The sequence below is a fragment of the Argiope bruennichi genome, chromosome 4, assembly GCF_947563725.1.
Source record: "Argiope bruennichi chromosome 4, qqArgBrue1.1, whole genome shotgun sequence".
NCBI classification, from domain to species: domain Eukaryota; kingdom Metazoa; phylum Arthropoda; class Arachnida; order Araneae; family Araneidae; genus Argiope; species Argiope bruennichi.
This window is the reverse complement of record NC_079154.1, coordinates 67124227-67151112: the sequence shown is the minus strand read 5'-3', so window position 1 is coordinate 67151112 and position 26886 is coordinate 67124227. Positions and strand designations below refer to the sequence as shown.

At 27.4% G+C, this 26886-nt stretch overlaps 1 protein-coding gene across 2 annotated transcripts in view; it reads left to right on the top strand.

Annotated features, from left to right (window-relative positions):
- Positions 1 to 26886, top strand: part of LOC129965464 (cytoplasmic polyadenylation element-binding protein 2-like) — a 94463-nt gene that overhangs the window by 1851 nt on the left and 65726 nt on the right. The window lies entirely within an intron of this gene.

Here is a 26886-nt window from a genome sequence, read left to right as displayed (position 1 = left end):
TCAAATTATTTTGAAATAGAATTTTTATAATTAATCCTTTAATCCCCCCCTTACGAAATGCAATAAAAAAGTGCTGCTATTAACAAAATTAATTTGATTTGTATAGCTTTTTATTATTTTTTTTCCCTAAAGATATTTGTTAAATTAAACTGAAAATGTATAATCGATTTATTATACTTTAAATATACTATAGTTTAAAATTTTTTAAAGGAATAATCTTAATGCTCTTATGCAGTAAATAATTTTCTCATTTTTTTTGGGGGGGGGGAGAAACTGCACTATTATTACAACAAATCATGGGAATCAATGGAATTATAAAATAAATATGTTCATAGTATATTTACAAACTTTAATCATGAATTTAAAAAAATTATTAAGACTTCAATATATTTTAATAATGAATTCAAATTAGTTAATATTAATTTGCATTGATATGTAAAAATATAAAAAGAGAAACAAACTAATTTTATTTATTTATATTTATCTGCATACTCATGTGCGTGTATTGTGATACATTTCAGTACATGCATTTTATAATATAATTTAAAAGAATTTATCTGGAATAACAAAAATAAATTTAAAACATTATTTATATTAAAAGTATATTTTCCACCTTTGAAAGTTCATGTCAGTGTAATAAATAGTTTATTGAAGTTTTTTTTATTAAGAAATATTTGTAGATTTAATTATGTACATTTATTATCTAACACTATTTATTATCTAAGAACTAAATGAATCTTGAAAATTATCATATGAAAAACTTTATTCCTAAAAGCTGATAGTTTAAAATTTAGAACATAGCTCATTTTTTAATATTAAAGAAAATTGTTTCATAAATTTTTAAAATTGGAGGCATGATTTAATGTTTGAAAAAAAAATTCTCTAAAGTACTCTCTTGTATATGAAATTCGAATTCGCTATATAGCTTAATTTATGTTCTATTAAGAACAGCTGTATTTTTTGATTAATTTACTGTTGATGTTACGCCAGAATAATTAATTTGCAATTTAACCAAACAAATACTTTTTAACATATACTTTTTTTTTTTAATCTTCCGTTTATTTGTTTCTAAACTATTTCTTCTGATAATGTTTTCGTAGCATTTCTTCTTTGATAAATACATGGATCCCAGAAACGAAGTGTAAAAGAGTTATCGCTGTTCTATCACTTCCTCCCCTCCTTTTCCTGTCCATCATTTAGTTTTTCCGATAATAAGACGGCGCTAAAAATAAAGTATCTGAATGTTTTGATGGAAAAACTGCTGATTAAGGGAATCGGATGATCGATCTTACTTTATGCAAATTAAGGAAAGAAAGCAGGATATATAAATGTTTAAATTTGGGGAATATAGAACTAGATGAATTGTTCATTCGTTATTACTATTGAATACTTTTGTCGATTACTATCTCGGGTTTTATTTAGATAAAAAAAGAAAAAAACCAATGAAAATTAAATCATAAAATAATTAGAACAAATTATTTTTTTAAACGTGTATTTTGCACAACTCAGTATTTAATTTTATGATTTGTTTAAAATAATCTAAGAAAAATTCTATTCATGGAACTTTTGATTTATTCAGATTCCGAATTAAGAAGGACCAGTTCATATTACGTATCGAGCTATTTTCACCTTAATAATAATCGATAAAACGGACTGTTCGATCAATTCTGCACGAACAGAAAAATAATTGTTCCAAAAAAAATTTCGTACGTTGTTATTAAAAGGGAATAAATATTGATTAAGTTTTAATCACGTTTTTTTTTTCTTTCAACTTACTCTTTCTTTTAGGTAATTTGCGCTCCTAAAATTCTTTTTTGTTAATATATAATTTTAACAAATTATTGTAATTGTAATTGTTTAAATAAGTTGGTATTAGAAGTGCATGTGTTCTTAAAATTCTTCAGTCTTTAGAAATTAGAATAGATGTATAGACGTTTTTTTTTTCACATTTATTGCTGCAGATTTTTGTGTGTTTTAATTAATAAGTGAGAGATATTTATATGATAATCGGAATATTATATCATTGTGCTCATCACTGAATATAGAGGAGCGTATAAAAAAAAATTACATTTGTTACATTCTTTGGAGAGAAACTTTTTCAATGCGTCACATGTTTTTATAGCATTTGATGTGACAAAATGCGCTTTTTTAATAAATAAGCAGTATAATGCTCCCCAGATAAAGTATTCTATTTTATGAGTGATTTGCGTAAAAACGGCGTGCGCGGTTGCCTCCCCTTGGCCCGCAGCCAAAAGATAGCGATGGCAAAAGCAATCAGCTGAGACGTAGGATTTTAGGGGGTTTCGACGTGAACGCATATGCGTCACGTGATCAATGCGGAAGAGGTAAATACCTACCCGCTCACACACATCAGCTCGCTCCGTTAAATTGCCGTGTTTTCTTCACGGCCCGAAGGTCATGGTCTACCTAAGACACCGTGAAAGTTCTTATTTATTTCTGCGGTAAAGGTAGTAAAAAAGGTAAAATGTAACATTCATCTGAGATATATAATATAATTTTTAATTATCCTCTTTCAATTTAATAGTACTAAAATCATAATTTGACCCCGTGTTTCTCGTCCTAGACCATGCCCTTTTCATATTAACTGTAATTTTGGATTTAGTGAAAAATTCTGTTTTTTTTTTTTTTACAAAAATATTCATGCTTTTTGATTTTTGTAAAATTAATATTAAATATATTTATTAGCAATATTTAGATATAATCGAAATAACGAATTTTTAGAAAATAATTCGAAAACTTGTCGAAATTCTAACAAAAGCTATAAAACAATAACTGAAATAAATCATTTCAAAAACCAGGAAATAGATGGAGTGTAAATAATATGGTATGTTAAGAAACATAATGAAGCTTATAAATTTTTCATTTAGACTTAAAAAACATTAATTGCCGAAAGCAGCGGTATCCTGGTAGTAGAATCATGCCTTTGTCTAACAGAATCATTGGTTTGAGTTTAGTTTTGTAAATCTAAAGGTTTCATTTTATATTCGTTCAATGCATATTTAATTTGGTTTTGGTTCAGATTGTCGTGTGGCCTCGGAATATTTAGATTTCTACATGAAGTCATGAATCATGCTGTTAGTTTTGTATGGGATGCATTCGCAAGAAAGTAGTACTTGAAAAAAAAAAAAGTTGACGAAATAAAAAGAAAAAAATCATACTTTTAACTGTCCAACATTATATTTTCATTTGCAGTGATTCTTCTTTTCCCCCCGTTGATTTTGGTCGATTCTTTTCTCCCCATTGACTGGTCCTTTTTTTTCTTCTTCCCATTTTTTGATTCTTTTTATTTTTCCATTTTCTGAATAAAAATGAAATAATGTTGCTTACTAAAACTCAGAGAACATGTACAATGAACTATTATATTTTAATTTTTTTTTATAAAAAAAATGCTTTTTTCCTTCAAAATCTCATATTTAAAATTTTATCTTCATCATAATATCTGAGTTAAAAAATATTTTATAATTTTACATGAACTATTCAAAATAAAATGACTAACATTCGTGAGTTAGGAATTCTTTTTACGTCAGTCAAAATCCAAAAAGTTTTATTTGTTAAGTAATTAACATTTAACACAACAATTTTTTCATGCTTTCAATGATGATGTATAGAAACTCAGAATTAAGTACTTTATGAAAACATTACACCGATTTTCAAATAATTCCTTTTGTTGGTTGGGAAGAAAACTGGAGGAAATGTTGAATGCTCCATATTTCTTTCTGGCACCTCTCTGGCCTTTTCTTCTGGTCATCATTAGCTATAGTCAAAACAGTGTAGCTAAATTTTCAAAGCTATTAATTGTGTGTTTATAAGCGTAGTGCAATGTTTATAAATGTTTATTTGCGATTTCTATTTTTTAGTGCGAAGTTCTTATTATAATTAGATTATTTATTGCATTTCTATGAAAAAAGTTTCCATATCTTTTGAAATTAATCGAGAGGATTTTTATAAACAGGTAATATATAGAATCAAATGCCGGAGGATTACTATATATACTGTAAAAACAAAGTTGAATTCATTTAATCAAATTTCAAGTAACTTTTTAATTAAAAAAAAAGAGGAAAATAACTAAAAAGTAACATCTGAAACTACGCACCAACTTTTTGAAACATTGATAGTTGATGAAAAAGGAAGACGATTTTTTTGGAGGTATTTATTTTTAACTAAGCAGTATATAGAAGCAATATACAGGTCCGTATTAAATATACAGGACGCAGATAGAAACTCATAACTAATTCGAAAATCAAGATCAGGAAATAATTATTAAAAAAAATTATAGAATTCTAGGAAAAGCGCCTATCTTGCTACCACATATCGATTCAACCCTATGCGGAATAAAATCGTCTAAAAACGATAGACGCGGAATTCTGAAACGAACAGTATAGTATTTACATTTTTTTAATGCAAAATGTTTTATTATTTTTTAACTTTTGATTGTTTTAATTAAAAAGACATTGTCGTTCGAATTTGTTTTTCAGGTTTCAATTTATCAATCACGAATATTGACTCAAATTTGAAGTTTTTTACTTTAAGTTTACATTGTATTACTTCTATTTCTTTTTATGCATAAAGGCATTTTTAACACACATATGTGCATATTTATTAATTATTTTATAAATGGTAATTTAAAGTAATTCATGAAATTGTTAAAAAATGTGTTTTAATTACTGATTGCTATTAATGACACTACAGACGAACATGAATGATAGGAAGCGATATTGAATAAATTTGATAAAGTTTTAGAAGTAATAAAAAAAGCAAAAATATTAATTAATGTTCTAGTGTAAATATTAAGATTCTTATTAAAAAAATAAACAGTAAAAAAATTGTTCGTACCGTTATCAGAAGCTATCGAAAAATTCAGAATGGATTCCAAATGTGAATTAACACTATGAACGTCATGTGTATCCCTAGTGTACGAAATATTTTAGATAAAGAATGGGGGTTTGCTATTTAAATGGCCAATGGAATTATTTTTAGTAAACCGATTTTTTATAGTGCTATTTTTTTTTTAATTGTCAAGATTTTTTGCAAAGGGTGAGTATTTTATTTCTATCGGAATATGGGAAAAAAAACGAATAATAAAAATTTTCTTAATTGGGTTGTTAATATTTTTCGTACTAAACTTGAACATATTATGTACTGCAATTCATAACTTTTCAGATTATTCCAAATTAAGATTAATGTAAATTGATTTTTTTTCTTTTTGTATCCAATTAATTCCAAATACCGTAGAATTAATTAACATTGTTTTTAAATTATACCTTTAGACAATTCATTTTAAATCCAGTACTGAAGATGTAACTAATTAAAATATAAGGATTCTCTTTATTATTAGTATATAATATTTAAGTTCATGGATCTTTTAAGATATTTTGCCTTAAAAAATCTTTAATGGTGCTTATTTATGAGAATAGGGATTTTTTCCCCTATTTAATTTTTAATCTTTTTACTTTCTGAAAAAAAGTATGAAATTTTATTAACTTGGTTAATTCGTTGTTACTGCCTGTTATAATATTTTATTTTCTGATGATTTTTTAGAAAAAATTTATGTTTTATATGTTATAATAAATATTAATAAAAATAAGGATTTTGAAGAATTTTTGAATTCCATCTGATATATGTTAAAAATATTTCATCTTAAGTAATTCATAGATGTTTGAGTATATTTACATTTACTAATTTATTTTATTAATGATAAATTTAGTTCATGCATTATCTTAAAGAGTCACACTTTTTACTGAAAAGGAAAATTTTCAACCTATCTGAAGTTTTATTTTATTGCTCTTGTATTTGTAGCTGCATATCGAACCAATCGATTGAAAATTATTGATATGCGGAAATTCACAAAAATCATCAATTTCTTCCAATACTTTAAAAAAGTTTATGCATGCAGTTTATAATGAAGAGATAAATAAAGTAATTTAATTTAAAAAAATAAATTTAAACCTGTTTGTTCTATGAGGAGAAATTAAATCATATCTAGATACTATTATCTGTTTCAAGTGATTATTAAATTTGAAAAAACAGTTATTTTTTATGAATTAAATGTTGTCATAAAAAAGAAATTGTTGTTATCCTCAAATAAACAAGTATAATACTTTGCTATTAATGTGGAGATGACAGCTTTACCAATTTAAAATCTTCTTTATCTCAAATCTGAACCCTTTGCTTATTACAAAGGTTTTTATCTACTTATAATATATTAATTTAGATTTTTTTTTTATTACATTGGGAGAGATAGCTTTTGCAGTCATATTCAGAAAAGTTTTTCAGTCATTGGCCATCATTGCCAGATGAAGTCAATTTCCATTGAATAAGTAAGAGCTTTTGGAACTAACCAGTGATTTTTTTTTTTTTTTTGTCTTCTTAGACTAAGTTTACTTTGTTATAAACAATTATTTTATATCTTTCAAAAGACAAATTCTCAAAGCAGCTATCTTTTAATTCTTATTTTGTGTGTGTATGTATGTGATTCTTTCGCTTCTTGTAGTTGTCGCTAGTTGAACTAAATTTGCCATTTTGTTTCTCTGTCTTACGTTAATTGATCAGTCTGCGGAAGTGCACTTGTTCGTTAGTTGGGAGTGATAAATTAATCTTCTGTTGTGAGTAATCATTACACTTTCGAAAACTGTTGATGCTTTTTATGAAGTTCAGTTCTTTCTTTGAAATAATGGTAGAAGACTGTCCGTGTAACATTTCTTTTACGAAGGAGGCTATTGTAATAAATTTTCAGTAAGTAATGATTATTCGCAAAAGAATCGATTCGAAATTTTGTGTAAGATTAAAAGAGGAAGAAGTGTTTGTGATTATAACTTTTTAAGGTATATATTTATTACTAACTGACTACTAAAGTATATACTTATTACTTGTTGATTACTGGAATTATAGAATAACTTGTTGCTCGCTTATGTGAAAACATATTCTGTTATGTATATAATATATAAGGCTAAGCAGTTAATTATGAAAATATTTAGAATATTAAGAAAACCTTAATATTCTAAATATTTTCTTACAAAAAATTTCAGTTAAGCTATATTGAATCATTAGATTCAAGATGTAGTTCCTTAGGTGAATAAACTGGATTGAGTAGTTAAAATTAACTTTAAAATAATTTTTCCGGCTCTAACTTAACTTCTGTTTATTTAGAATTGCAATGGTTATGTATCTTCTAAGAAATGTTTTGAAAGGAAATAAGGAAATGGGATAGAAAGAACAAGAAAATTGTAGAATTGCGGGGATTCTATTCATATAATCGTTACTTCTCATTTTTTCTTCAAGGTTATTATATCATCTATCTCACATTTCTGTTACGTTATTTTAAAGAACTTAGTAAAAAATTTGGAAAAACATTTTTATTTCTATGTGAATGTGATAGTTTATTGCGTCAAATTCATTTGAAAATTTAATTTTTTCTTATTAATTTTGACATTGTTTAGCTTGTAAGTGAACAGAATTGAGTGCAATGGAGAAAACTCTTCTTTAAAAAGTTATTAATTTTCGACTTTTAATTTTATTGTAAGCTTTTCAAACCATCGAATGTTTTATAACGAAATTTGTTTAGCATGCTGGTTTAGAGTAGTAATTATGGCTTCCGCATTTTCGCTGCAACTATACTGTTTATGTTTATTTGAAAATTTATCTTGAGAATTTTCTATCATGACAAAAAAAGTTGATTGAATTTTCTAAAAGATTTTTCTTTCATTTAATATGGATTATATGGTTCGAAATATCGTAGATTCGTATGAATTGTTCTTACGAAATTGCTGTTACTCTTAAGAAAAGATCTATTTCCCAGAACAATTCGATTTGCATTTTACGTAGTAAAGTGATAATGAAGAGTCTCACTGGCAAACAGTGTATATAATCGCTTATTGTATCTGATACATGAAAGAGGAAAGAAGCATGCATATAATAATTTATTTTGAGATCTATGATTTTGAGACAACTTGCGACTTGAAATTTTAGAAATATTTCACCCTATTCAAATGGTTTCAGTTTCAAAGATAAAAGCTTTCCTTTAGTTGTTGTTTTCTCGAGTAAGAAATAACAGCTGGATGTAAGTGGATTTCAAATTTCATTTTCTGTGTGCGCATATTATGTATCTCCTTTTTGCTGATTCAAAAAATTTGTAAAAAACATTTGAAAATATTTGAGAATCTACTGCTTCTGTCCCATTTTATGAAGACACTTGTTTTTCATTTTATTTTTTTATTCGCTGTTTCAAAAGTATATGTGTACTGCATTTCTGTCAGATTTGTATAACGGTTATTACTAAAAAATGAAAAAAAGAAAGAAAGAAAAAAAGATATGTGGGCGTGACTGGAATTTTCTTTCTCTGTATCTTGTATCGATTCAGAAATATTGATCGCTTACTTTTATATGATTGCGTGAGGTATGGAATAGGTTTTCGACACTCTTGTGTGTTTTTCGAAAGTCGGGTGAATTACTAGGTAACGGAATATATATCTAACAGGCTTACTAAAAATAAAGCGCCTGCCTATTAATTTCCTTTGAAGATTTTCTCAATTTTTTTTCATTGGCTTTTCAAGGATTATAGACGAAATGGAAACATTTTGTTACTTTTTCCGATTTGCTTCAAAGTAGCATTTATGATTCTGTAACTGAGAAAAATAAAATAAAAAAATGTTATATGATAGACAAAATCTGTCTGTACCACTTCACACAATACGTTCTAGGGTTTAACCTTAATGCAATCTTGGCTACTCGCTGATGGTATCCCATTCACCAAGCTATATCATGGTTATATGAGATCATTGAAACTGATGAGGCTAACGTGAACTACATTTTAGTGTGTTAATTTTGTTGTAACATGTTGGTATATATTGCCTCGAGTGGTAGAATAGAGAAGACAGCATTGATTTAACCCTGCTTCTTTGATTTGTTTTGTACGTGTTATTACATTTATAAGAGTTATATGCGTATGTTTAATGAGTTTTAAGAAATGGTATGTTTATTATGTTCGGAGGAATCTTTTTTTATCATACATATCGATTAGACGAAGCTGTATTGGTATTTATTAATTTCATTATTATTGAATTCTAAAGTATTTTAAACTACAGACATACTTAGGATTTATTTATGCTGAATTGTATTTTCGTTATAAAAATTCTTAAGCCTTGTTCTTGCTGGTCTGTATCAGAGCTCAATTTTCTATATATTTTAGATTCTTTATTTGCTGTAGTTTTTTTTAACCCGTGCTATTTTTTTCCTTACATTATAAATCCTCTTCTCGGATATGTATATCTTTGTAACATTACGAAAACACTTGCTGGTACGCAACTTTAACAAAACTAATTCTGTTTCAAGTATATAAACAAAGAAATAACCTCCTGAATCAATGGCAAAAATTTGAAAACGCTTTTCTTAACGCACTGAAAAGTATAAAAGATGTTAAATAAAAATAAAGAAAATCTGTATGTCAAAACAGAAATTATAAACGATTGAGAGGCTATGCTACCTTTGAGACTACTTAAATTGAATTTCAATTCATTTATTATATATTATAATTTTTAATGAATAAGAATTTTTATTCTGATATATTTAATGGATCTTCATTTCTTTATCCCATAACTTTCCGCAACTCGCATTTTGTGATTTTTTTTTTTTTTTTATTTTTTTTTTTTATTTCAATCATACTTTTTTTCCTTCTATGCGAAGACAGTCGGAAAAGAATCAATCTCTAGATTTTAATGAATCTCACGTTTGATACCCTGAGTCTAAAAACACATTTTTGGAATTATATTTATTTGTCTCTCTGGAAGCATAATAATTCATAAATCATTTGAGCTAGATGGATGAAATTTATTATATGGTCTCTATTTCAAATTTATAGATTTCTATCAAGTTTTAAAGGAAATCTATTCTGGGAAAGACTATCTATCCATCTATCCAAATATAACACGATAACAAAACAAAACAAAAACAAAAACTGAGAGAGCTAGAGGAATAAAACTTAGTATCAAATTACTTATCTAAAGGTAAATCCGTTAGAATTTACCTTTAGATAAGTAATTTAGAATAATATGTCAAAATTAACTAAATTTAGACCAAATATGTCAAAAGGATTGGCTGTCTGTTGGTCTGTATTTTCACAAATATATAAACATGATAATTTAAAAATGCATTGAATAAACGTATATATTTGGTACGTGCCTTCGTAATTGCAGGTATAGTTCTGCTTCAAATGTTGACTTTAACCGGTTGGAAAAAAGGCATTTAAAATGCACATTCTGTTTTTTAGTTCTTTTGTATTAACTGCATCCCAGGGATTAATAACACTGTAATCGGATCTTTCGTAACTATTATTCACCAATAGAATATGGTTAATAAAACAAATATATTTATTCGAAAATATGCGAGAAAGTTCGGCAAGACAGTACCGTTGGTTGATAAATGTAATTATTTCTTTCATTCGGTTTTAATAAACTTAGCTATAATCATTTTCATCATCAATATTATTATTTTACATATTTTGTGATTCATTATTCTGTTACGGATTTTCATCAGTGTTTTAAAATTATCTCTTAATCGATTGATTGTTAATTTTTAAAAGTATTAAAATAGTATATTATCATCGAAAATACGCAATTATAAAAAATTGTAGAATTCCAGTATATCAAGAAGTAAGTGAAAAAAAAATCGATAACAAAATTTCTTCTTTCTTCTGAAAGTTGTTAAGTTAGATAAAAATGATTAAAAATTCTACAATCAGCTGCTCAACAATATTCTAAAAGGTAACGCAATTTCGGAAAAAACACTCGAAAATGAAGAAATTTTCTTAAATAACATTCTAGATTAAACTTGATGTTGTCGCCAACATTAAATTGTCCCTGCCAAATATAAATTTGATGTATGATCACTATCAACTCAATGTGCACCAAAATTTTTTCCTTCTTTTAATAATTTATATGTCATGGTGTATATTAGATTGCGCTTATTATATTGTCCACTTTTCTGTATTATAAAGATATAGGTACTTTTATTTTAGATGTAACTCTCGCTTCTTCAGTGCGATTTTGATCAAATATATAAAATATATTTTTCTCGATTTAAAAAAAATGTAATTACTTAATAAATTTTTCCACTTTCAAACTGTTTGTTTCTTTAAAAGAAACGATGTTTGTTTCTGATTATATATTAATTAATCTGAAACAAACAATGTAATTTATGCATTTGTTTTTGCAGTTAAAAGGAACCTTTCATATTCATTTATAAATGACTATAAAGATGTATTAAGACTATATTATAAGTATAAAATGACTATAAAAATATTGAATTCTTAACAAAAAAAAAAAAAAAAAAAAAAGAAGGTTTCTAACGGTGAAGGGAGATTTCCGATTCACTTCATTCAACAGAAAACTGTACTCGTCGTGTTCATTGTGCTTAAATCTTTTTAAAGAATAACTATATTTTAAGATTATTTTTTAATGATTTTATTAAATCTTTTTTGGGTAGCGATTTCGTTTATAAGTAAATTGTTTGACTAAGAATTCCGAAGGTCTTATTTTTGATAGATGACCTAACCTAAAACCTAATTTCTATAACTTAAGCTTGTCTCGCAACTGTTTATCAGAACTCGTATTTGAAAAATTATTTCCTTGAAATTTATTCAGCGGTTTAAAACCAATTACAATTTTTTAGTACTAATATTAATATTGCGAAATTATGATAAATACTATTACAAATATATTACTGTTTTTTGGCGCCTTAATAATCTTTTCATTGTATCAATGTAAAATGTGATTTCCAATGTTATGAATTGTTTAAATTGCGTCTTGCTCTTTTAAACAACTCTTTTAACCATATGTTCATTCTGTAAAATATATACCTTAATAAAAATTTATACTAAGAAAATGGCTATATGTGAAATTCATTATTTGTTTTTAATTTTTTTTTAATAACCAATAATTTGCATTTTGAATAATCGATTTAAAAGATTCATAGAAAAGTTTTATTCTCTATTTTAAACGATTGTATTATTCACATTTTATTTTATTAAAATGGCTTAATTTAGTGACGTCTTATTCGGAGAAACTTTTCTATGAGAATATTATGGATTTTGTTCCAAAAAGTTTTACGAATCTTCACTTTATATAATTCCTAGTGAAATTAAAAAGTAATAACAATTTAGTGAATGATCAAAGGCATAATAAATTATCGGTGATATACATTTGTTTTTCAAATTATACCTATTATCTGAGATACTTTTTTTTGCTTTTACTTTTGGGAAAAAAATGTGTTTAATCGTGAATTGAATGTTTTATCTTTATTATCGCATTGAAATAGTTGCTATTTTCGTAGCACTTCATTCATTGTTGCAAAAATTTTAGCAGTGTTCATATAAAATGAGTATAATTCAGCTTTTATTATGAATTTCGTCTGCTTTTATTTATGACATATGACATGATACCTTTATCATATGCGCTGAAAAAAGTCTGCTTTATCTTGTGATAGACGCTTATATTGTTTTTTTTTATTAATCTCCAATTGATTTTACTGTCTGTGTTATTACTAATGTGTATATATCTGTTGGATAGCACCATTTCGAAATCGTCCCCTTTTTTATTGCTATTTTCCTTATAACGAACACATCTATGAAGGAATTCGTTACAGAAATCGTAAAGCTCATCTCTTGTTGCTCAATAAACTGGAAAACAAAAAGGGTCATCAAGCAATCACGTGCTGAATTTCAACCGATACGAGCAAAATGTGAATATTTTCTTAATTTTCTATTCTTTGAATGCTTATCATTTCGAAAGATAATGTCTTTTGTTTTTGAAATTAATTAGTTTTGCTTTGCTGTCGCAACAAAACTTGAATCTCAACACCATCTGGGTTTACAATAATGTCTTCATTTTGTTTATTGTCTGTTGAAGAAGACAGTTTACTTGCAGAAGTGCGAACGAGTTGCTCGTGATATCACGTATCTCACTACAAATAATAGATGTTCATGTAATGACCGACATACTGCGATAAAAACAAAACTGCTTTTCCTGATAAGCTCGATGTCTTCGTTTTCCACGTAGCACTTACCCATTTTAGCACACAGAAGAATAACCATCTGTGTATTCCTTGTTTCTCACATTTTTATTTTTATACCAATGCTTCTGATAATGCATTTTTATGCTCATACCAAAATATTTTAAGCAATGTTGCATACTTAACGGTTTAAATAATTCATTAATCGCATAAGCATCATGCATTTTTACAAAATATTTAGAAATCTATAAAGAAATTTTGTTAGCTAGGTAATAATCATTTTAAGTTGTTCTTAAAATAATTAAATTTATAAAATTTTATTTTAAGGGTACAAAATAATAAAAAGTGAGGTTTAATGTATAGTTTTAAGAACGAATTGTAATTAAATTGTGAAAAGCCTATTAAAGATATAAGTTTTTTAAGTTATTGCTTAAAACGACTCGCTTTAGAAAGCTATATTGACTTATTGTTATAGAAATTATTTATAATAAAACGAAACAGTTGCCTTTGGTGATTCGCCTGTACCCCCTCCCCCAATGCCTTTTTTTTGTGATGCTAAACGTTTAATATAGAATAAATTTTTCAAAAAAATTACTCTTTCTTGTTTGATGACTGGAAAAAAAATTAATCGAGTCAGTTTGTTACAAATTAATACAAATACAAATTAAAAAGTCTATATACTATGAAGTAAAAGCGGAAATAAAGATACTGCTTCAAAAACCTCCAAAGTAAGCACCTTTTTATAAATCTTAATTTTAACATTGGCAAAAATATATTATTGAATATTTTGTTGCATGAATTTGAATTTCATCATAATATTTAAAACATTCTTACTGATTGAAAAAATATATAGAAACGAAACTGATATTATTAAAAAAAAGTAATTTTTAGATTTTTAAGGTAATGCAAAAATCATTTTTGTGATATGGTCATCAATTTTTTTTGTAGTTAAGTCATGGCTGTTAACTTATCGGCGACTGTTAAGCCTATATTCGCGCTTGATTAAACTTTGACATGAATCTTTTTCTTGTTTTCTCTGATTGAATAGAGTTTTGGGGGGGCATAGAGAGCCCTCACTAGAGCATTTCTAATAATATTTTTCGACTTTAATAATTAACGAATCTTTGAATTATGTGTAGCAGTAAAAACGTTCTGTGATGCAATTTAAAATACTCGTATAGCGATTTGTTTATATTTTACTGTTTCCATTCGACAATAAGTAACAGCTGAGATTTCCGTGCCGTGTATGTTAGCGTTTTATTTATATAGATATAGATAATTCTTTTTTTCCATTACGGTTCGTTATGTAATTCATTATATTAAGAATGAGTAAGAAGATTTTTTAAAATGAAAATTAGCTTTAAGATGTCCAAAATATATTTTAAAGATTTAATTTTAAGGTTTTATTACTTTTTATTCGTTGATATCTAAAAGTGTGCTTCTTTTTTTACGTTTCTTGGCGGGGTGTTAAAAGAGGATAATGTGCAGATATTGATATCCAGAGCTGTATTTGCATTAGTCAACTGCTAAATTTCAGTTGTTCGTTTTCTGTTTTGAAATTAAGCGTATTATCATTCATAAAATATCACTATGTTGATAGGGCAAGATATTATGACGCCGTTATTTCCTGTAACTTTAATTCAGTTATATCGTTTTTTCCTGCATATAGTTGCCATCGAAAATATTATATTTATTGAAAGAACCATGTGCTTTCGCTAGCGAAACTATAAAATGCGAATGACTTCGTTATGATATCCCAAGACTTTGCCATCTGGTCAACATTTTAGTTTTTGAAATAAACATGTATTGATTTCAAACTAAGTAGGTTTTATTTTTCTCATAAAATGTTTGTCTCATTACCATCGATATTTCATTGAACTGTAAAACATTTTTAAAAAGAAAAAAGTTATAATTTTAATGCTATTCTGTAAGATCCACTCGGTTTCTTTTTTAAATAATCGAACTCCTAAAAGACAACCATTTAAGAAAAATATTTTTGAATGCCATTCTCATGCCATGCTATCATGGTTATTAAAAGAGAAAGAAAAAAAAATTCATTTGAATTTTTAAAATGTATTTGAATTTATTCAAAATGAATAGATATGTTTATGCTATTTGCTGTAACTCAAAATTCTCAGGCAGATTTAATTTTTTCATCAAAGTCATATTTATCAACTGGTAATTGTAATTTTTTGCATTGAATAGATTTGGGATTAAATATAAATCACATTAACGACATTAAATATATTATTGCATGGCATTAAATACAAATCACAATTGCTGTTGACAGAAAGCATTTTCTTGATCAAGATCCTAATGACAATTGAATCACAAAATTCTTACTGTTAGCGATTGTTATATTTGTGCCTGCAGTACATTCATTTGATTACGATTCTTTTTTGAATATTGATATCAGGCATACGCACTTTCAGGAAATAGGGGAATGAAAAAAATGTTTCAGTTTCCTTAAGTTCTTACTTTTAGGAAGGTTTTTTTTTTCTAACGTTCGATTAATGACATTTTAATTCTTTGTACATGCACGTCTCAAGTTACTTGATTTGTTACATTTTACTAATATATAAAAAAGAAATTGCTATTAAAAGTGATCAAATATTTTCATATTCTGCTGTTCCAAAATTCTTGTCATTTTTTTTTTTTTCCGTCGAGTTGTGCTTGATGCGACGTCCGATGTAAAAGGATCTGGATGAAGATATCATCCCAGGAAGCGTAGTTGTTCATGAAGCAGGAAATGGAGGGCAAGGGAAATCCTCTTCTCATAGCTGCCACTGTCGTCTCTCCCTGGGTTCAATGGATTCGAATTCAATTCGAACATCCAACTATCTTTCTCGAAAGACAGGTGCAATGCAATTAGTGGACAGTAGTATCTCATCGAATATTAATACAATTACAGACTTTTTAAAAAATCCGCTCTATTTATATATTTCTTTGAAATATGTGTGTAACAAGGATATACTTCTTTATTAAATATAGATTTTAGCACTAAATATCCATGAAAATAATATATGACACATATGTACATTTAATTAATTTTACATATTATTCGAAGTAATAAAATATCATCTGAATTATGTGAATATAAGAGTTTTATGCTTATTAATAAAATTTACTTTTTCTCAGTGTAACAAACGAAAAAAAATTCAAATGATTGAACGTTTTATTTGGCTGATAATTTATGCATTTTATCTCCCATATTCACGAATGTTGTTGAACAGTGCATAAATGTCAATTCATGTGATAACTTTCTTTCCATAATATCTATCACTTCAAAACAAAACTCCATCATTGCAAAGAAAACTTTCCTGGTGCTAGAATTCCATGTTTAGAGGAATTAAAAAAAAAGAAGAAAAAGCAATGGCTTTTAGTTTTAGTTTCAACTGTTTGAATTTTAGAAGCATAGATTTAAAGATGCAGGCTTTGGTAAACTGAACTACAAATTGTTTCAACTCTTATTATAATTTCTTCAAAACTTAGCACATTTTGAAAAGTATAACAATTTATATTCGTGATTTTATTTCATAAGAGGTAGCTAAATTAAATTTCAGGTGTGTGTTATTTCATGACTTCAAACGCTCTGTTCCTTATTTTAAAATATCAAATATTTTTACAATGTTTTTAATTCTTTACGATTGTATATTTCAAGTTGACTAAGCATTAAATAATAGTCTTATTTTGAAATATATCTTAAATAAAGATTATTGCAAATTTACATCAATATGATCTATGTTTATGTTTAAGTGGGTCTTTTATGATTTAGAATATCTGAAGGTTTCGACTTCGCATTGGTTATTATTACCACTAGACTAAAAGACTAAGACGAAATTGTTATTATTACTTTTGAGAGCCACTATCATATTTGGCTCTAAAAATAAAGGAACTTCTATTTTGTCATCGATGTGCCCCTAAGACTGATATTTGAGACATAATCATTTTAGAATTATTCGATTGTTTATTGATTAATATATTTCATGTATGGAAAAAGCTATAAAAGTGTCAAATTAAACTAATTAAATCGAAATCGACTTCTTTATTTATATAATACTCTTATAAGAATCCTTAATTTTTGAATTTTATGGAAGAAAAATTCATTGATCTAATAAAAATTGAGGTTAGCCAGTGGCATAGTAAGGATAAAATGACACTAGATGAAAAAATCCTTATTGGGTCCTTATATCATCCTTGAATTTAAAAAGAAAAATAAACAGGCTAACATTTTGCTATCAACAAAATGTCACAACAGGAGTGTATATGTTATCTTAGACCCCCTGCACTAAGTCACTTATTACAATACGCAGTAATTCGCACTTCATTGGATATTTGAAGTAGATTTCTTTGATTAAATTAAAAATATTTTTAGAAGAGAACTTTTATATTGTGGAAAAGAAAATGTGGCGAAAAATGATCGACAGAGCATTCAATTAAATAAAATGGAAGGATGAATATATCACTTGACAATACTTTTTACTACTTTGAGAAGTTTATATCGTATTTAGAAGTTGTAAACCAACTACAAGAAAACAAACAAACAATAGTTGTATAGAATAATTTATTTACCTTAAATTCCATTAATTTTTTTTAATATTATGTTTTGCAACTGAAGATATCATGAAAAATAAGTATTAATCCCTCTCAATTTAGCTTCATTGAACTATCCAAACAAGAGTTTTTGAATCGTGAGCGAAAGCACGAGCCCTGTGCTTCAAAAAGAGGCGAAGGCCGCTTTCAAAATTTATTTTAAGCATGGGGCGGCCTCGTCAGAAAAACTAGGTTGTTCCTGTGGGTAATAAATAGACTCCAATAAGGAAGTGTTTTATGAAAATGAATCCATTCCCGGAGGGGGGGGGGCGATTTTAAGCATTTATTTTAAATCCCCAAAACCCTGGAAATTTGTTTTGGAAGGATAATTACCTGATATTGGGTTATTTTTTTTATAAATTTTACTGATATAATATTGCAAATTTGTTTATATTAGTGATGCATCATATTTATTTTAAGTTCTAAAATTTGTTTGTAGCATATACATCAAACTCTTATTTGGGTTGTTTCTAGAGAAATATGCATCCATTTTCTTGTCTAAAATTACTTTGGAAAAAGGGTTGCTAGAAAGGGTTGCTTACTTAATCTAAAATCAATTTTGGATTTTGATTGATTGCTTAGTTTCGCATTTCTCTTGCGTCAGGAGGCTATTTTATTTTAAACATTTTTCTTTCTTTAATAATTTGTGTAATCGTTTCAGAAATATTTGCAACTAATGAATTGAAACGGGTGAATTAGTCTTATTAAAATACTTTGTATATGAGTGGCTTAAAAATAATCATTCATTCCTAAGTCCAAAATAAAAATTATTAAATATTCTAAGATCTTCATAATATTTCCCGTCGACTTGCATGCGCCTTACACTCCTCTGGGTGGTGAATGTATCGAGAGTTAAATAAATTCATCCTAAAACTATTTAATTTTATGAAATTGCATCGACGGTTTATGACAAGCAGCATTAAATATTCGAATAAGTGAACGTCAATGATTTAACTATTGCTACTAATTAAAGATATTGAACCAGGTAAAAATTGAGATACATCGTATCATTCTGGGAAGGCTGTCACCATGAGTTATTCACATTTGAAAAAAAATTGGTCAACATTTATTGAATAGGTTTTTAAAGCATTTTTAATTAATAAAACATAAATGTATCAATTTCTAGTTTTGAAGACATATGTCTGTAGTGAATGCAGTTAGTAATTTATTTCTTAAATTGAAAGATAGAGATGAAATTGTCTCATATGAAAAATCTTTTTTATTTTCATTCAGACAAATCACATAGATTATTTTTTTAAACTTTTAATTTTAAATGAAAAATAATTTTTATTTATTTATGGCAACAATTAGGATTTCCACAAGCAATGACTTTGAACCTTTTAGATATTTCTGGACCGAAGATATAATAAATCTGCTTATATCCGAAGATATAATAAATCTTTTTTATGAATTTCATATAAAAGTATTTTAATTAATTTAATTCTTGTAACTACATTATGCAGTGTGTACTAATTTTGCAAAGTGCGGGGATACATATTAATTTTCATATACTTTTTAAAATTTTAATGTTTTGCCTAAAACTATTCAAATGAAATCGTTTGAATAACATCCTTGTTTTACTAAGTTATTTTAAATTATAATGCATAATATAATGCAAAATAATATCTAAATGCTAAAGATCTGAATAGAACTTGTTCAACATTAAGACTCAACCAAATATTCAACAATCAAGTACTGAAGATTTAATATCAAACAGAGTGAAAAAAGTTATTGACTACAATTGAATTTTTAACTCGTGACGTTTATCCGAAGGAGATGTATATTAGCCATTTATAAATTTATCTTTGGATGATGCATTATGTCTTTACTGTTATTGCTAGTTTCAGCGCATTTTTGAATTAAATTAAGCTACTGTTACAGAAATTGAAATTTCGGTTTGGTTATGATAGTCCTTTAGTTTAAACTTTCATTTTGATTTGTAAGAAATCTAATTATTGAAATACATAAACTAGAGAATTTTTTGAATTTAGAACGATTTTATATGTAAAAGTTTATTACCTAAACATTTGAAATATGCGTTTAACATAATGATATTAAGGATTGGATCTTAATAGTTTTCTGATTGAAAGATTGCTGGAGTAAGTCCCGGTTTCATTGAATAAATGTTGGGTGCAAAAGACATTGCGAATTAAATTTGAGAAAGGGACAGAAATGTCTTCATAGTATTATGATATGGAAGTCTGCAAATGCTGGATCAAGTATCACCTTCCGTTATCACTTGGTACCATTCACAAAGTAATAATGTGTATCTTCGAAATCCATCTTCTATTTTCAAGAGAACGGATCATTAACATAATAAATCAATCATTTATTTTAAAATAAAAGAACTATTGACTGCAAAATTCTTTGTAAATTAGCGATTCTCATTATTGAGCAATGCATCTTCGAGGAATATGTTATTACATTAGAATTATTTTCACGAATGTTGCTTTTACAAACTGCGAAATAGCGACATTAAAATTACATTGATTTGACTCCTATTAAAAAAAATACAGAATTCCATGTAAAGGTTTAAGAAAAATCAATACTAATTGTGAAAAGAGGTCTTTTTGGAATACTTCCAGTTACTGGCTCCCGTCCCTTCCTCAACCTTAACGCCATAAAGGTTCCACTGCTGTAACTGCTTGTTCTTGCTTATACATTTCCTATGAATTCCGGGTTACTTTGCCAAAAAGCGCATCAAAGTTTACTTGTTTTTCTGTAAAATTCTCTTCACCATTAGTTAATACTACTGGAGAGAGAAGTGCTACTTTTGCTTTTGAGCCGTAGATTATTAATGTGTAGATTTTTTTTTTCCGCCGTTAGAAACTTCCCAGCTGGCAAAATTCCCTTGTTTTGCCGATGACGAGAAATCTACAATTCGTGTTAAACGAAAAAAATAATCTCCTGGATTTAAAAATAGGACACTTCTTATATAAGAAAATTATTTTTAATACATTTTTAGGAATTTTTTCGTCTGAAAAAAATGGATTTTTAATTTCTTTATTATGGCTATATGAATGATGAATCTAAACTTATGTTGGGTATTCAGGTTTATTCATATTTTTTCTTGTGTATCACAGACAAGATTTCTGTATTTACTATTCCCGTTAATTTATCCCGTCTTCTTTTATTTGAATATCGTATGTATTTTTTAATAACAAAATAACAAAAGACATACATTAACGAATTATATGTATAATTTGTTAATTTTATTGAATTAGAGAAATAAAGTGTCTTACAGACCAGGGTATTAATTCTGTTATCAAACTGTATATATAATATGATATACTATACTTATTCACATTAAATAAGTATTGTTGGTAGGAAAATTTGCATCTTGTGTTTGGGGGCTTTGTCTCTTTGTAGAAGTATTTCTTAAATGAGATTTGTGCTCTCGGCACTGCAGTTCATTATCCGAAATTGGTTATTATTAGGGAATGTATAGCTTCATTTTGTGTAACTGTATAATGAAAACGTAATACATCGAAATAAAATTACACGAAGAATCATCATTAATTAATGTATATAACTAAAAGATGGTGTGTTAATGAATTTCATTTGAAGTGCTAAGTGAGTAATGATCCATTGTTTATGGGAGTTTTATTTCGGGTTTTGGATGAGTACTGTATTTGAAAGGGGTGAAATAGGAACAATCTCCTTTTGTAAAACCTTGGAATCGTGATAAATTTCTTTTGGCAGAAACGTTTGTTGTGATACTCATTACAACACGTTGGACTATCACCAAATTTCTCGCAAGAAAAATCCAAACAAAATAGTAGTAAATAAAATATTCAGCGCGCTTAGGAAGTTTTGATACTATTTTTCTTAACTAGAAGGAAACAAACTAGCTTGAATATTTGGCTGTCATCGTTATTATTCAGGATTTTGTAAAAAATCCAATTCATCAGTGATGATTATTACGTACTAATTAATGTCCTATCTTCTCATGTTCTTCAGCGTGAATTATATACTATGGTTTAAAAAAACTGTTGTTATATATTATTATTTCATGTATATTAAAACTTGTATATTATTACTTCTTGTTCAATTTTTATTTGCTTATCTTGAATAGGCATTCAATACAGATTTAATTGGCATGCCATATTCAGTTATATTACTAAAATTTGATTCCATTTAATTTTTATTATCAATTCAAAATATCTACAGGTTATTTCGTTACCATAATATTTTCTATTTCTTCCCTTTTTTTCCCTCTCCTGTTTCTTCTTATTTTCATTCTTGAGATTATTAAATCAACTCGAATATTCTAAATCGTTTCCACATTTTCTAAAAATTACCAAATATATATTTGGCTTTGCTAGTTTAGTGCTTCTGACTTCTTGAAGTCGTTTTTCTCTTAACTGAAATTCGATGACATACGATTTTTTTTCAAATTTTTTTTTAGAAATGATGAAGTATTTAAACTACATAATTTAAATCGTAAAATCATAGCACACAATGCAAACATTTTGGGACTATTGCCTCCCTGGACACAAATCATATTCTAATGTTTATCAGTTTTTAAATCGAACTCTAGTAATTTTACTTCCAAATATTTTTTTAACACTTTTTTAGAATTCATTGTATTCATTTTTAATATGTGATTAATATTGTATTTTTCCAAATATTGTAAACTATCTCTTAATTTTTGGTTCTGATGCTTATTATTATTTTTTTTTCTCATTTTCTTTAAATTCTTATTTTATAACTACTTGATATACCTGGTTTTGCTGCTCAATATTAAAATATATTCATGTATAAAATTTTAAAGAAAAGATTATGTTAAAAGATTATTGTATAAAATATTATAATACGCCAAAATACTTTTATCGCCTGCTTTTAACTAAAATTAGAATATCAATTGAACCAGATGGTTTTTAAAAACCATAGATAGTTAATTTTTTTTCATAAGTTATTAATATTTGCTATATTATTATAACTTTTGTTCACAAATGCTGAAGTATAAAAAAAAAAGTTTGAATTCATTTTTGCAATTGACTTATTAGCTTAATTTTAAGAAATCACTACATTAAGGCCAATAAACATATTGTCAAACGAAACGTATTAAATTAAAATAAAAATTTTAGGAAATAGTGGAAGAATAGTTCTAAATGTATAATAGACAAGATTTTTGTTAGTTGCTAACTCATTGAATGTTTAATTAATTTTATACTTTTCAAAGTTACAGAGCCACAATGACTTTTATTTATATTAAGATAATATGACATGTTCACCGAATGAGAAATCCTTACAGATCAACAGTTATTACGTGTCTGTTATTATCAGATTGTTGAAACTCTATAGAGTGCCATAGCATCTTTGACATACTCAGTTTTCATCGTATAAAGATGGCCTAGAATAGCATTCTTATTTGGTCATTGAAAAATTATAAGATTATTTTGTACATTCTGTATTATCTTTAAAAGTATCGTATCGAATATGATTCTAGAGACATTTATTGTTTTTGCTATTCTGTATAACATTTATTATCTATAAATTCATCGGTGCATTAAAGTAATTTTTTGTGGTTGTTTCTGATATTGAATTTACACTACACATTTCGTTCTCTAATGTTACTCATATCCTGCGTGCATGAATTTAATGGGCTGTTGAAATCGTTCCGTTTTATTTAATTGCCATGTTATTCGATAGATTTTATTCTTTTCTAGTGAAATCTGAAAAATAGTAGTATTTATTAGAACATATAACTTTTGAATATATTAATTGATTTGGAGGTGAATTTAATTGTTTCGATCCATCGATGCGTTCTGAATTTCAAATTATTCATTTGAAAATAAAATATGTCTCAAAATTGTCATATATTAGGATATATTATATCATTATCTTTCAGTAATCAAGTTTCATCTAAACTGCTGTCTTTTTTTTTTTTTCTGAATCGTTTTATTTCAAAATCATAATATTTCATATTGTCGAAATCAAATCGTAAATGGTTTCTGTTTTCCACGAACGATTCTTCTAAACCTATCGGAAATCCGATGAAATTTTTTCCGCATACTGAAAATCAAGTGTTGCGTTGCGACATCGAATTTTTGTTCGTTTTCGCTTTATCTATTCACAAACAAACGGAAGAAGTGTCCATTCTTGTTGCGGAATTTCAGTGAATTTAACTCTATTTGCATATTTTGTTACGTCTGTCTATTATCTCGATCTGATTTTTGAAGAGTCACTTCCAGGGCAGTGGACGTTTAGTTACTAAAGCCACAGTCCTTTTTCGCTAACTATATCTATTCTGACGCATTTAACTGTTGTTGTGGAGTAGTTAGTGATAGTTAAAGACAATACATTTTTGGAGTATTTCTTTGTTGTCCAGCATATTTGAAGTGCTCTTATTCGGTAGCTATTAAACCCATTTTTTCCTCTTTTGTTCGTATACATACGAAAAGTATTTCTTTAATAAGTTATTAAGAATTTACTTATTTAATTAAAATTATATATGGTTTTACATATTACATATGGAATTAAATTTTGTTAAATTTGTATGAAAGATATATTCTTGTATTTTGTAAATTTTTCTTTTCGATTGAAAAGATCTTATTGAAAAGGTAAAAGCGGTCTATAGTTCTTCTTTTTTATTATTATTTATTTCTTCTAGTCAAAGGATTTTCAATTACTTCGTTGAAAAAACAACAACCTATCAGTGAATATTTAAGAAAAGCTGTGAAGTAATATTATAGGTGTAGAAAGAAATGTTTTTTTTTTTTTTTTTTTGCTAAATTATAACTGCTATATATGTAAATAAAATAACAACTCTGGTATTTAAATTTCGCAATTCTTCAGACAACTTTTATTCTATCGAAATCAATTTGTTGAGAATTTATTATACGTTTCTCAACAAATTGAAAATAATTGAAGAAATACATCGTGTGACATTATAATCTACAAAAATTTAAAGTGAAAGTCGTTTGTCTGTATTTTTAACTAAATCTACATTACTCAAATTTTTATTGCCATGCAAAATGCATCTTTTGACATTTCTGAAATCATGATGAGTTATAATTAAAAATCGATAATAATAGGTGAAATATTGATAAAAAAAAGAAAAGAAAAAAGAAAATTTATAAGTTCTGTATACTTTGTTATATATGATTTTATTTATTTATTTATTTTAGCTTGAGTATTTGCCAACATTTTTAAATTGATGGCAAGCTAAAATTATCTAATGTTAAAATTCTTACGGATTCTGTGATAACTTCAACCAAAAATTTCCAGCTTTTGCTCAATTTTCTAATTTTTATATTTTTTTATTCGCCTGTTTCCCCTCCCTGTAATCCATGGAAATGTGGACAGAATTTAAGTAGGGGGGGACACCATCGATTAATGGTCGGTTGCTATGGGCGTTGACCAATCGTCCCTCACTTCAAATAGAAACATAAACTCAACGGAGTTGGACCCATTTACTGTTTTCTTTCCCCCTTCTTCCTTGGGGGGTGAAACAGAGGGAGGGAAGGATGAGGAAAAATGAAAAAGAGAAGCAGCAGCTTTTGTGTTTTAGATTCCAGGCTTCGATTGTGGGGTGGCACGCGAGAGTAAGAGAGTGTGTCAGTCACTCTCGAAGCAATTTGGAAGAGCCAGGATCTAAAAATGATCCTGCCCATGATGCCTAGGGGTTGAGGGGAGAGAAGGGTGAGTGATTCACGTCTCTCCTGCTATTAATAGGCAGTAGGGGGGCTTGGGTAGCTTTCCCTTTCCGCACTATATCGGAATTCTGCCGAGATGCCCTCCCCCCTTGAGTTGTTTTGCGATCCTCCTTCACAAAATGCGCATCGCTTTCTTCAACGAACTGTTTTTAGGATCGTATGCGTTTTGTAGTGCTCTTTAAATAAAAGCAGAATGACAAAATTAGAGGAAAAGGGCAAAAGAGTTCAATTAACGCCATTTTTCTTGGGACTGCCTTCGACACGTTGTTTTGGAAGAAGAAGAGCTTTTTTGATTATTAGATACGTTTTCTATATTGCAGAAAGAAAAAAAAATCAAGTTTGATATTTTCTTTTATGTAGAGAAATGTGATATTAAATAATTTTTTGCAACGTGAAAATTAAAATGGATTTGAAGTTTTTTTTATTTTATTCTTTTTTGTAATTTAATTTACGTATTTTTCTATTGTTTTCATAAAAGTATTTAAATTATTTACAAGTTTTATGTACTTATTGTTCATTTTGCTTTATTCAGAATTTTATTATTTTGATTCAAAACGCAGAAAGAAATTTATCTTATGAGCAGACTGTATTGATTTCTAGATTCGGTTGTTCCAAAGTATTTATATGAAATTATGTGGCTTAATTCATTGCAAAAAAGACTTTTGAACTTTCAAAATCCACCAATTAAAGTAAATTTCAAAATAATTTTGTAAATGCTGAATCACATAGAAAATGAATACTGGATGTGATTTACATTAATGTATTGAAGAGTATATACCAATCGACTATTGGGTGGGAAACTTTTAATACTCTGAATTCTTTAAATTAAAAATATTATGAATTATATTCTGAATAAGACAATTGATATAAAAAGTTTTATGTAGTTTATTATACTATTTAATATATTTTCTAATAATCTGAAATGAAATTAATTGATCGTTTTCTTTTTTTTTTCCCTCTATTAGAAAAAAAAAATTAAAATCCTTAAATATTGATAAATATAAAAGCAATATTCTACAAAATAATCTTATCTTTTATATTTTTTGCTCGTGGTTTTTATCTTAATGAAAGGATTTTTGTATTTAATATTTTCATTTGTTCAGTAACACGTGCCACAAGCTGTATCTTTCTCTCTCCCCCCCCCCCTTTAATTCAATGTGTTTTTAACTAAGATAATTTTTTGGGGTTATCTAGAATGCATTTCTTTTGTTTTTAATGCATCCATTTATGTTTCTGTATCATTTGAAGCCTATTGTGATGTCATGAAAATACAGCCGAGTGAATAGGCTAAATTTGTCTTTTAAATTTGTTTATTTATAACATCACAGCCAGACAATACACATAACATAAAAAACATTCACAACATATAAACAACAGGAAATTCATACATCACAATGTTTGTAAGTCTATTCCACGACCATTATCTTAATCCACAAGATAGAACACTATCACAAGGCATCAAGGCCTTTTACTTTCAACACCACCTAACACAACACAGCATCACATAGCCCAACACCACGCTGACTCCCGCCGAAAAAAATCTCCGTTTGGTCAACGAACTCCAACGTGATGTCATCACACCCCTGATCTACACCAATACAATGCCGCCATC